Genomic DNA, 13,377 nt, shown 5'->3' with positions numbered 1-13,377 from the left:
GTAGTGAGAGGCCTGGAGGAGGCGAAGGGGAACTCCAGGACTGCAGTGGCCTCTGCTCAGAGTGGACCTGAGGGATGCCCTGGGAAGGAGGGAGGCTCCACGCCTGTCTTTCCCCTGTGTATGAGTGTGCGGCTGGCAAGAGAGGGGGGAATGTCTGAAAAACCTCACTGATAGGTGAACTCTTCCATAATAATAATGTTATTCAGAATTTTCTGGACTGTATGGTCCAGGAAGTCTCCCCTGAATTTCTTTCTTTCCTATGGCTTCCCCAACCCAATACCTAGCCACTCTCCCAGGCTCACATTTATGAATTAGCTGTTTTTTCTTTTATGTTGGGGTCCAGTGCCTGCCAGGACCATAAATTATTTCTCTGGACCAGACCTCAACATAAACTCTCCCTAGACCAGCGTGGAGGTGCGGAAATAAATCACAACTCACATGGCTTTATTGGGTAGGAGATTCTCAGTGGTCCCTCATGAAGTCCTGAGTTCACATCCTGAAAAATTCCTCTCTTCTTTGTTCTCCAAACAACCTTATATACCAAAACTTAACTGAGGGGTAAATACATTAGCATTCCATTTCCTAGGTAACCAGGTGACTGTCTTTTAGTCTGCATCTACTTGTCTGCTGTGTACACTAGCTGTCATATAGGCTGAATCAGCATCTCTATCAGGCATCTTTCAAATTACAAAGAAAGGAGCATCAACATCCTGATCCTTTGTTAGGTTAGCAACATCCTGTCTGGAAGGTTACGTGACCACTTCAGGTGGGGACTATGGCTTGATAGCCTGGCTGCCATACCATATAGTGATGGGGAAGCTCAGCCAATCACATCTGGCTAGGGTGCGGCCACCTGGAGCCAGGTAGATAAACCTGGAGATCCAGCTGCGCTCGCTCTCTTCACGCGGTGTTCGCCTGACTTGTTTGGACATCGGAACTTTTACTCTGGTGGCGTGAGTTTCCCCGTTTTCAATTATTAAATTATATCTGTTGTTTTGAGCTGGTCTGGTTATTTTAGTGTACCTATCAAATATGCCTTCAATATAGAAATATGGGCCTACACTTTTCATAGTGTGTATAGAACATTCCAAATTGCAAGTTGACACCAACCCAAGGGATCCCCACATTCAATACAGTTACTCTTTCTACTTGTATAAACCTGGGTGGGGAGGATCTTTGCTCAGAAGAGGGCAGAGGCTTTGGAAACCACAGCCGCCATCGGGACAGCACCGTGTTTATCCAGATTTCCCCCTTCTTTTGAATAATCTTCATGCTCTGTGTGTTGATGCGCTGATCATGTCTAAAGGAAGTTAGGGACACTGAACACACAATTCTGTCTAGTGCAATTATTCTCAAAATATTTTATAATGTAACAATGTTCAGTCAAATGTCGAAAGGCGGTCTTGTAACTTAGAAAGTATCTTTGGTCTCCAAACTACTGGGTTTTCCAAATTTGCTTTCATTTTTGTAGGAGTCTTGGCATAACACTTTGATGTGAATATTTCAGACAAATGTGAGGGCTGAGGATTAAAGTCATGGCAACAATTAGGGGTTCGATTCTTTATAGAAGACTGGGTTTTCTGCATTCTATGGAAGTCACAAACTCATGATCACTCAGGACCAGCTATCCTGTCTGTGAGACTAGTGTGTGGGCCCATGGTCTTCACAGAGGCCGGGACTGTGGAGGGGTGAAACATGGCACCCCAGCGCCTGCCTGGACACAATGAACTAGATGCTGCTTCAGCCTCAGTCACACTGAGGGCTTGCCTCCTTGTGGGCAAATTTATTAAGGTAATCACCAAGTTTTCCTACTTGCCCCTCTTGTTGGAATGAGTGAAAATTCTCCTTAGATGATGTAGGGATTATTTTTGGGTGTCTGGGTTACAGGCCCTTGTTGTTCAAAACCCATCCAGGTATTTGTGAAGGTATTCCAGGTATGTGATCAATTCTGTAATTGGTCATTAGGTAAGAGGTGACCCTGAACAATCAGGCTGAGTTGGTCACAGATGGGAAGGCTTAAAGCAAGCTGAGGCTTGTCTGAGGAATGGGAGACATCACTTTGACCTCACCTGTCAGGGGCCAGCCCCAACATAAAACATTTCTTACCAGCATAGAGGCATGGGAATAATGAAGACACAGTTCACAGGACACTATCCGGAGGGAGTTTCAATAATCATTCAAATCCTGAAATCTCCCATTTTTCTTTTTCCCTTCCTTCCTTCCTTCCTTCCTTCCTTCCTTCCTTCCTTCCTTCCTTCCTTCCTTCCTTTCTTTCCTTCCTTCAAGACAGGGTTTCTTTGTAGCTTTGGGGCCTGTCGTGGAACTAGCTTTTGTAGACCAGGCTGGCCTCGAACTTACAGAGATCCGTCTGCCTCTGCCTCCCGAGTGCTGGGATTAAAGGCGTGCGCCACCACCGCCCCGCACCCATGTTTATTTTTCAAACAGCTTTTATATCAATGTAAACTGTGAGGGAAGTTAACAAAAACTTCATTAGTATTCTGTTTCCTAGGTAGCTGTGGGTGGGGGGATGACTTAAGTCATGTCTTGCCTAAGTCTATTTTGTCATGTAGACTGAAAACACCTCTTTTCCAGGTGACCTCATAATTACAATTGAAGGAACAGAGCGACATTAGCATATCCTGGCACCTGTTGATATGGCACCATGTTTGCTTTGCTTCAAAAGAGCCAGGCGATCCCCTCCTGTGTGCAAGGTGCAAATTGTGCCTTGTAAGTCGCTCAGATTCTCTGACCACCAGACTAATGTGGAATATTGGCCTGCATTTCAGTCCCTACACTCACCGAGTTTTCATCTGCCCTCCTGAAGATCACCTGATCAGTGGTCCTTGGACATGCTAGTTCACCCCCACATCTGTGTAAGCAAATTGCTTGCTTTAGATTTCCTAGTGTATATCCCCACTGGCTTACTTCCTTTGTTCCAATAGGCCCATATCCAGGAGGTCCTGTAATTCCTTCTGGTGAGTTTTCTCTTTTATTTCTCTGATGATTTTTGCCTAGAGGCATTAACAGACCTTACTAGATGTTAGATGTCTTCCTGAAGAGATGTGAACAAGATTTCTGTTCATCCAACAAGTCACAGATGGCACTCTAATGAGATGACTGCACCCAAGTCAAGCTTGGTGAAGCAGCGAGTTTGTTGGAATTACTAACAGGGTCATGGGAGAGGAGTTACTACAGGCACATGGTGACTCAGAGGCAGCTACACACACACACACACACACACACACACACACACACACACACACACACACACTGCTGTAGGGCAATGACTCATGAAAGCTGCATTCATGAAGTCCCTGTACAACTTGCAATCAGCCTCATAGGAAAGTGCCCTAAGGAGAAAAGGAGGGACAAGCAAGCTGTGGTCCCCTGCAGCTGGAGCCCCAGGTGGCTGTGAGCTAACATGTGGGTGCTGGAATCTGAATTCCAATCCTCAGCAAGAGCAGCCAGTGCTGTTTGCCACTGAATTGTCTCTAGATTGCAGGGGATCTTCTGACCTTGAGGGCACAGCATATACATGGTGCTTATGCAGAAAAGCAGGCACACACATACATACAAATAAATTTAAAAATACATTAAAAAACTAAAAGCAAAGATGAGCACATATGAAACAAAACTTCCAGCACAGGAAGACATGCTATGAGACCAGAGAGATGACTCAGGGCTTAAAGAACTGACTTCTGCTGCAGAGCACCTGGCCCTTCCCAACACCCCACATCGGGGCCACAACTGCCTGGAACTCCAGCTCCAGGGCATCCTCTGGCCCTCCTTAGCTCCTTTATGTGTGGGTGCACATAAACTCACGCAGGCACATGCAAATACACATAAATAAAAATAATAAAGGAATCTTTTAAAAAGTTTTATTTATTATGTATACAGTGTTCTGACTGCATTGCCTGCACACCGGAACTGGGTACCACATCTCATTCTAGATGGTTGTGAGTCACCATGTCATTGCTGAGAATTGAATTCAGGACCTCTGGAAGAGCAGCCAGTTCTCTTCACCTCTGAGCCATCTCTCCAGTCCATACATAAATCCTTTAAAAAGAATATATGTTATATGATTAATTTTATTAGAAATATTACATTAGATAGTGGTTAAATGTGCCAAGTCCACAGTGAACTCTGTGAAGTTTATGAAGCATGTTCTTTAAAGATTGTTATTATTTTAATTATGTGTATTTGTGCATGGATGTGCACATGTGGATGCCCATGAAGTCCAGAAGAGACCCTGGACCCCTGGACCTGGAGCTGCAGGCAATTGGTGCAGCTGCACCAATGAGGGTGCGGAACTGAACTCAGGTCCTCTGCGAGAACCGTAAGTGCTCTTAACCCCTCAGCCCTCTCTCAAGCCCCTCATCCTTTTTAAATAAAGTGTTATGGCAGCATATTCCTTGTACATAGTATTAGATTTTGTAAATATACTTTAATACAAGTGTGTTGTGTACCTTGACTGTGTTCCCCACCCTTTCCACTTTCCTCCTCTGTTATTTTCCTCTAGACAGTATCACTCCTATCTGCATACCCCCACCCATAATTTTCTATGTATCTAGAAAACCATATTTTGATAGGGGTGTCAGTTATGGGTGTAATTATTCATCAAAACTTATTGAATAGCATTTCTAAGACCTGTACAAATGTTATCAAAATTATTCAATCATGAAATTGCATAAATCTAGGTCTAGTTTACAAACCATGCAATGAGAAAACTGTTAAAGTTCTTCCTGCATTTGCTTTTCTTTGGTCTCTGAATATTGGAGACGTGAGGTTCATTCATCAGGTTTTGCTGCATAAAAGGAGCTGGCCAAACCTGTAAGGGCTTTCAGCTGAGTGGTGGGGGTTAAGAATCCCATGTTTGATTTATCAGGGGTCTGACAACATAGCAAAAACAAAACAAAAGCAGCAACCTGACCAGGCTGGCCTCAACTGTGAAATCCTCCTGCTTCAGCTCTTGAAATGTGTAATTGCAAATCCCTAGAGCTACCGTGCCTGGCTCTGAAGCTAAGGGTGTGATAAATGATGCCAGTGCCAGCATCTTGCAGACTGTAGGGATTAATATAATTATTTTTTTACATAATTTGAGTCCTGTTTATCCTTCCTATTGGTTTTCAGATTTACACTGTTAACTATGGAATGCCACTTATTTGACTGACACCAATTTCTATCCAGACCCTGGGCCAGGGCTCCAGCTTTCCACGTATCACTAAATATGTTAGAAAGTTTTGTTGTGTGTTTCCTGTATGTCAGCTTTTGCTGGCTCTGTGACATGGCTGCCTTTGTCTGTACTGTGGCCCTATGCCTGTGGGTTCCAATATCCCGTTCTTCTGGAGACAAGTGACGCTGCCCACACCTGCTCCTCATTGGCTGGAGAGAAAGCGTCCAGTGCCAGGCGGTTTCACTTCAGCATAACTTCAGCTGAGGCTCTTGGCAGTGACCCCTGTTGGCTTCTGTGGTTTGCTTCTGCTTCCTTGGTGGGGACGATACAGTGGATGGAGAGTGAGGGGTGGGGAGAGAGCAGAGGGCCCAGCTACACTGTTGTTCTGAACCTATCTTTAGAATTAAATCTTTTTTATGGAGCTATAATTATTATCACTGTTATAGATAATATAAGTGAAAAAATTGGTCCCTTATAAAAATAAAAAGAACCCTGAAAAATTAAGCAATGTGGTAGGGGGATGGCTAATTATTTTACAAAATCACTCTAGTCTTAGATGTGTGTGTGTGTGCAGTCACTTTTCATAGTAATTCCTAGAAAAACAGCCTCAACTTTATAAAAATCCATGCATATGTTGAATACTTTAAATGTATACATTACATTCATCTTTAAGAACATAGAAATCTTTTTTAATTCTCCAAAATTTTAATGATATTTAAATAATGCATTATATTATCTTTCCATGTGTTTAACAGATACTTTACCCCCTAATAACTGGATGTTCTTTCTATAGTTTTTTTTACCATTGTTTGGACCCAACTTCTGCATAGCTTGCTTGTAAAGGAAACCTGTCTAGACAGGAGTGGGGTGGCTGAGTTTGGGGGTTGGTTAGGGAGACATGGATGGGACTTTCTTTTTCCATTTTACCCAGGGAGCCTAAGATCTGAGTGATGCACCAGGCAGGCAGCTGTGATGCACCATGGTCCTGGGGGAATTTACGCCACACTTCCTCTCGTGGGCACCACACATGGCAAAGCATCCAGCTGATTCCTCCAGAGAAGTGACTCACAGGAACCGTCACCTCCACCCTTGGCGGACTTCCCTTTTCTGTGGACTCCTCACGTGCAGCAAAGGGCTCCTCCCTCTCAGCTCTGACACAGCATCAGGTGCACAGCTGGGGGCTCCTGTGGTCCAGCTTTGCTCAGCTGCAGGCAGTGTGATAGCGTTCTCATCAGTAGACAGGGAATCAGAATAGAAATTCAATCAGATTTGCTTGGAATTAGTATGCACTTTGAGGATAGCAACACTTTTGAGTTTCATCAAAACCCAAACACACATTCTTGAATCCAGATCACAAGAGGCAGATTCTAGGTTAATGCCCAACCTGGGTCCAACCGGAAGTTTCTGTAGTTGGCCTAAGACTGGCACTTTCCTTCTGGAACTTTCCTTCTCTAGGGAGGAAAGTATAGAAACCCCAGCAGGGCTGGACGGAGTCTCTCCTTGTGGACAATGAGTCAGTGACATAGATGGGGGACGTTCGTGTCTGCGTCTGCGAGGAATCACAGTAATGTGAGGTCTGTGTGCGATCACGGTGGTGTTGTTTCAGTTCTGAGGACAAGTAGATAAAATATAACAGTAAAGATGGCTAAAGAAGGATCCATTCTTCGGGCAGGGAACCCTGATTGCTCTTTGAGCTGACGAGGGAGGGGGAGGGAAATGGGAGGCGGTGGCGGGGAAGAGACAGAAATCTTTAATAAATAAATAAATTAATTAATTTAAAAAAAGAGAAAAAAGATGGCTAAAGAACTGGACAGTGGATTTGAGTGCTTAACCCGGGGAACTCCACAGTCCGCAGTGGAGAAAGGCAGAGAACAGACACTGTAATAGTTGAGGCGGTTCCAGCAGGTGGCGGCAGGATTTCTGCTCCATACTCAACCTCCCTGAAGAGGATTCTCAAGGCCACAAAGCTGAGCTCCTCAGGCCCAACTGAGACTCAGAATAGGGCCAGGGCAATGCCTCAGTGGGTGAAGGTGCCTGCCACCATGCCTGGGTTCTGTCTCTGGGACCCATGTGGTGGAGGGAGAGACTGCCTTCTGCAAGTTGTCCCCTGACCGCCACATTCATACACACACACAGACACAATAAATACATATAAAATTTTTATTTTGACTTTTTGGATTATCTCTCCATCCAGGTCCCTGATACCTTCCAAATTTATAATTTGTTGTTTTCTTTTTGTTAAAAATGCCATTTTCACCTCATCTTAATTATACATATTTTCTCTGAAAATTATTCTTTGTTCCCAGGTGTCAATGACACTCTTCTGCCCCCCCCCCCCCCCCCCCCCCGTAGCTACCAAGTCTGCCAGAGACAGCTGATTAGGCCTCTCTGCCTTGCCTATTAACTGGGAAGAAAAGTAATTAAGACAATATCATGGCTCATGGAGATGTGGTTTATGCAGATGTTTATGTCACTGGCTTCCTTAAGAACCACAGCCCTGGGCAAATAGCGACTCCCCACTCCTGGGCAGCCCCCTTGCTAACATCGGATTATTTCTTTTCTGAGGTTTTCAGTGTAAAGTTCAGATAGCTGTATGTCCTTTGTTCAACCAACAGCCTTCACACAAGACAGAAAAACACGAGAACAAAACTATTCATAAACAATGATGTTAGAAAGTGTAGATTAGCAAACACTGTGATTGCTGTGAAGGCCACTACAGTAGGATGAGTTTTTACAGGATGCTCACGGGGCTTCAATCAGAATCCCGCATAACCAACTATGTCTCGATGGCCCAAGACTGTCCTTCTACAAGATTGCTTTGCTGTTTTGTATCTTGCATTTCTCTGTAAACTTTAGAATTAGCTTGATACCTACGGAGGATTCATTTGAGCCTCTGCTGGAGGTTACATGGATAACAGATCAATTGGGTCGTTGCCATCTTAGCAATGCAAACTCTTTCAGTACATGATAGTGGTGTGTCTTTCTGTTTATTTTGATTTTTATCTTCTCTTGATAGCATCCTGTAATTCTTAGAGTGCTAATTAGATTAACATTTCCTTTGTTAAATTTACTTATTAGTACTGAATTTCTTTGGAAACATTGTAAGTGGAGTCATTTTCTTAATTCCATTTTCGATCACTCATTGCAAGGACATAGTGCAATTAATTTTAATTTTTATTGAATTTGGTTTTTAGACCTTTCCTTTTTTGTAGTACTTTTCAGTTGCTGAGATGACCAATAGCAATATAGTTTAAAAATTAGTGTTTGCTAATATTTACCTTGTATTTTTTGGATCCACCTGGCTGTTAACATGGAGATCACATAATTCAACCCACCTATTTTATTATAGACACAAAGAGAGGGTTGAATCTCCTGGCACTGGAGTTACAGATGGTTGTGAGCTGAATTGTGGGTTCCTGAAATCACACCCAGGTCCTCTAGAAGAACAGCCTGTGCTCTTAACCACTGAGCCATCGCTTCATCCCCCAAACTAATGAATATATATATGTATATATATGTACATATATATTCATATGAATACACACACACACACACACACACACATATATATATATATACAATTTAGGTTTAAGAAGAACTGTTGTTGAACTATAAAAAATATTTTCTTGGGTCACTGAAGATCATTAATTCTTAGTATCATTCTTGGTTAATTAAAAATATTTATTCAGCACCAGGAAGAGTCATAGGTGCTAAAGATCCAACACATAACAAAAAAACAATAAAGATTTCTTGTGGTGATTAGCCTGGATGGGAGCACAGGCAGGGCTGGTCCCTGCTAACACGACTTCCCCTTACCTTGTCCTATGACAGTCAGGTGTGACCATGGACTTTTCAGTTCCCACCTCATCCACCCAGGCGCCAATGCAGCCCTAGCAGGGAGCGCTGACATCACAGTCACTTCCTTCCCCTGATACTGACCAGGGACTTCACACAGATCATGAAGAATGTCCAACGTCCATTCCACGACTGCTGATAACCCTCCCGGAATCCTCCCTCTCTGCTGGGCTTCACGACCCAAGCTGCGGTCTCCTGCCTCTCGGCACCGCTGATCTTCCTTCCCCACTACACCAGCTGGTCAGCGATTCCCCCACCGCCTGGCCATGTCCCTCTCCTGCACACTTTGTCTTCAAGACCTGCACCAGCTCAGACCTTCATAGCAGTCACATCTGCTGGAGACAAGTGACGCGGTGTCTCTCTCTTTTCCTATTGGTTGAAGAAAACCTGCTGTCCCTTTGGGAGTTTCCAAAAATATTTTTCTTTCTAAATGTGTCAGTGCAGAAAATGCTGAACTACTTTCCCAGGGACTAACTAGACAGAACTGAGCCCCATGAGGTGGATTCTGTATTTGAGGGTGGGGGCGTTGGGGCTCCTTTGGGGAAAAAAGACGGCACAGGAAACGGGGAGGAAGAGGAAGGAAAGGAGGGAGGAAGGCCCCATCTCAGAAGACTCAACTTTCTCTATTCTTCAAGTTATATTTTCTAGCACAATTATGAGAATATTGGCCACTCAGTAAATCTGAACCCTCGTTCCACCTGTGACACCCTCGCCTTACAACTACCCTGGGATCCCAAGGTCTGCAGCTTCACAGTTCATTACCGTTGCCGGCTGGCTCTACTCTGTGTACTGTCTTTCATTTCATTTTTTAAAAATTTATTTATTTATTGTACAATATTCCGTCTGTGTGTATGCCTGCAGGCCAGAAGAGAGCACCTGACCTCATTACAGATGGTTATGAGCCACCATGTGGTTGCTGGGAATTGAACTCAGGACCTTTGGAAGAACAGGCAGTGCTCTTAACCTCTGAGCCATCTCTCCAGCCCCTTGCCTTTCATTTCTTAAGGAGGACAGGACTCTCCCTGTGACTCCCTGTGAAATGGCTGTGTTTCTGTTTCTTCTTTGTCCCCCTCTGGTACTTTAGTTGACTTGAAACACACTCATTTCCCTAGGTTTTTGTTGTTTGTTTAGACAGGGTGTCCTAGAATAACATCAAACTCCCTATGTAGTCAAGGTTAACCTTCAACTTCTGATTCTCTTCCCCTCCCCTCCACAGTGCTGGGCTGGCAGGTGTGTGCTAACACTCTTGGTTCATGCAATGCTGGGGAATCGAACCCAGGGCTTCCTGTATTCTAGATAAGCACTCTTCCTACTGACTACATCTCCAACATATAGAGATACAGTTTAAAAAGCTTTATTGTTATTTATTTGTTTATTTAAAATCTTCATTGTTCTCGTGGACTTATACATAGTAAAACAACGTTTCCAGCTTTTACAAAGCCAAATCTGTATTCTTGCTTTAAAAAACAAACAAGCAAACAGACAAACGAAACACCATTGTAGCTCTCTACATCATCATAGCTCATTTACAGGGCTCTGGAGTCCCAGGAAACGAGATTTACTGACCCTGGCCACACTTGTGAGGCCATTGTCCTGAAATGTTTGCAGCACCAACACATTAAATATGAAATTTATAAGACAAAAGGAAAAACACTATAAATATCTTCATTGATTTCCCTTTTCCCTTGAGACACAGTCTAACTCTGTAGCCCTGAGTGACCATGAACTCACAGTAATCTTCCCACAGGCAGGGATCACCAGTGTGAGGCACCACACCATGCTTTTAAATGTCAGGATGTGCTTCTCCTCTTCCTATGAACTTCACACTGTGTAGCGAGACTTGCAGGGTTGTTACAGAGACTGAACGAGGTGATTGCCTCATGGAACCGATGGGTTTCGTTCCCTACACCTTTCCTGCACTTCCTGCTGGTAGTCAGAAGGCCAGAGATGAGCCTCATTCACCCTCTGTTTCTCTCCTTTCATCTTCCCCAGAGATTTCACCTTCCTAGCTGAAATGAGAACCAGCATCACTACCATCTCCTCCCACTCGGTGCTGGATAGGGTTTCCAGCCAGAGCTGACGACCAAGCTCCCTGATTCCACACTTGCCATCCACCCAACCCTTGAAGGGAAAAGTGGGACATTCTTGGCAATCTACAGCTACACCCTACTTCTCCCCATAACCCCAGTATTAGACCTGCCTCCACCTCGGATCACATCAGCCATCTCTACTCCACCCCTTACTGGGGTCTCTAGAGCCAACCTACCATCGGGCTATTGTAACAGTGTCTTTGTGCAGACGAATGTGCTGATTCAACTGCTGGTTGTACAGGAAAGAGACTGACAACAACTGGGATTTTCATACATATGATATTTATATGTGTCTAGAAAACCTCATCTTGATAGGGGTGTGAGTTATGAGCGTAATTATTTATCAAAACTTACTGAATAGTGTTTTTAATAGCTGTTCAGATGTAATCAAACAACAGAAATTTCATGAAGATGCATAAGACTAGGTCTAGTTTACAAACTAAGCAATGAGAAAATGACAACATTTTAAAGTTTTTCCTGCATTTGTTTTTCTTTGACCTCTGGCTATCAGAGACACATGAGGTTTATTCATAGGATTTGCTGCATAGAGAATGACCAGAAGGGCAGTGGTGGTGCACAACTTTAATCCCAGCACTCAGGAGGCAGAAGCACAAGAATCTCTGTGAGTTTGAGGCCAGCCTGGTCTGCAGAGTGAGTTCCAGGACAGCCACGGCTACACAGAGAAGCCTTGTCCTGAAAAACAAAACAAAACAAAAAGACAAGCAAATCTATACAGACCTTCTATGGAGTGGTGGGGTAAGATTCCCATGTTTGATTTAGTAGGGGTTTGATGATGTAACAAAAACAAAAGAAACAACCTCACCAGGCTGGGATCAAATGTGAAACCTCCTGTTTCAGCCTCTGAGATGTGCAATTGCAGCTCCCAAGAGCTATCTCGCCTGGCTCTTAAGTTAAGGATGCAGTGGATGATGCCGGCGTTAGCATTCTGCTGCTTGCTGAAGGAGACAGGACTGGGATTAGTATAGTTAGTTATTTTTACACAATTTAAGGCCTGTTTATCATTACTATTGTTTTTCAGATTTAAGCTGTTAAATAAGGAATGTCACTTATTTGACTGACACCAATTTCTATCCAGACCCTGGGCCAGTGCTTTAACTTTGCACGTTACCACTGAACACGTTAGAAAGTTTTGTTAGAAATTTCCTATTTACCAGCTTTTGCTGGCTTGGTGACATGGCTGCCTTTGTCTTCACTGTGGACCTGTTTCTGTGAGTTCCAACATCCTGTTCTTCCGGAGACAAGTGACGCTGCCCACACCTGCTCCTCACTGGCTGAAGAGAATGCGTCCAGTGCCAGCCTGTTTCACTTCAGCATAACTTCAGCTGAGGCTCTTGGCAATGACCCTGGTTAGCTTCTGTGGTTCGCTTCTGCTTCCCTGGTGGGGACGATACACTGGATGGGGAGCGAGGGGGTGGGCAGAGAGCAGAGGGCCCAGCTGCACTGCAAAGTCACTCTCTTTTCCTGACCCCATCCTTAGAATTAAATCTTTACTACAAAGCCATAATTATTATCACTGTTACACATAAAATAACAAATGAAAAACACTGTCTCCATAGAAGACAATTTAAAAAAACCAGAACCCTGAAAAAACTAAGCAATGTGGTAGTGGGGATGGCTAATTATTTAAAAAATCACTCTAGCCTTAGACTTGTGTGTGTGTGTGTGTATGTGTTTACAATCACTTCATATTGATTCCTAGAAAACAGCCTCAACTTTATAAAAATTCATGTAAATGTTGAATGCTTTAAATATGCATTATATTTATTCTTAAGAACATAGAAATCTTTTTCAGTCACCTAAAATTTTAATATTTTAATAATTCATTATATTCCCTATTAAACACACAAATTCAGATTTTTGTGTTTACTAGATACTTTCCCCCAATATCCAGATGCTATTTCTATAACTCACAGTGTTTAATTTTGCATTGTTTGAGTCCAGTTTCTGCAGTTTTCTTGTAATGGAAGCCTGTCTAGATAGGGGTGCAGTGGGTAAGTTTGGGGATTGGGCAGGGAGACATGGATGGGACTTAGTGATGGGTGTGTCATTCTGAGGGCTTTGTCTGGGATAAGGTTCTGCATGAGGAGAGCGTCGGCAGGAGGGTGTGGGCACAGGGGCTGCCTTTGAGGTCTGGAACCTGGTTGGCACACATCTTCTGAAGTGGATGGTGTCTGTAAACAAGAACAACTTGAAGTGACCTCTCTTCCATCGTGGGAATGCAGAGAGCTCTGCATTTCT

General features: G+C 43.7%; 1 long non-coding RNA gene across 1 annotated transcript; it reads right to left on the bottom strand.

Annotated features, from left to right (window-relative positions):
- Window positions 1–3,904: 3,904 nt before the first annotated feature.
- Window positions 3,905–9,402, bottom strand: LOC142854250 (uncharacterized). Its single transcript, XR_012911309.1, has 3 exons — window positions 8,990–9,402; window positions 5,369–6,781; window positions 3,905–4,056 (listed from the first exon to the last, which is right to left on the bottom strand). It is a non-coding gene; the product is annotated as an uncharacterized LOC142854250 (long non-coding RNA).
- Between the last annotated feature and the right edge of the window lie 3,975 nt (window positions 9,403–13,377).

This window comes from Microtus pennsylvanicus, chromosome 7 (assembly GCF_037038515.1).
Source record: "Microtus pennsylvanicus isolate mMicPen1 chromosome 7, mMicPen1.hap1, whole genome shotgun sequence".
Taxonomy (NCBI): Eukaryota; Metazoa; Chordata; class Mammalia; order Rodentia; family Cricetidae; genus Microtus; species Microtus pennsylvanicus.
Note: the sequence above shows the minus strand (reverse complement) of the source record. Positions and strands in the feature narration are given on the sequence as shown.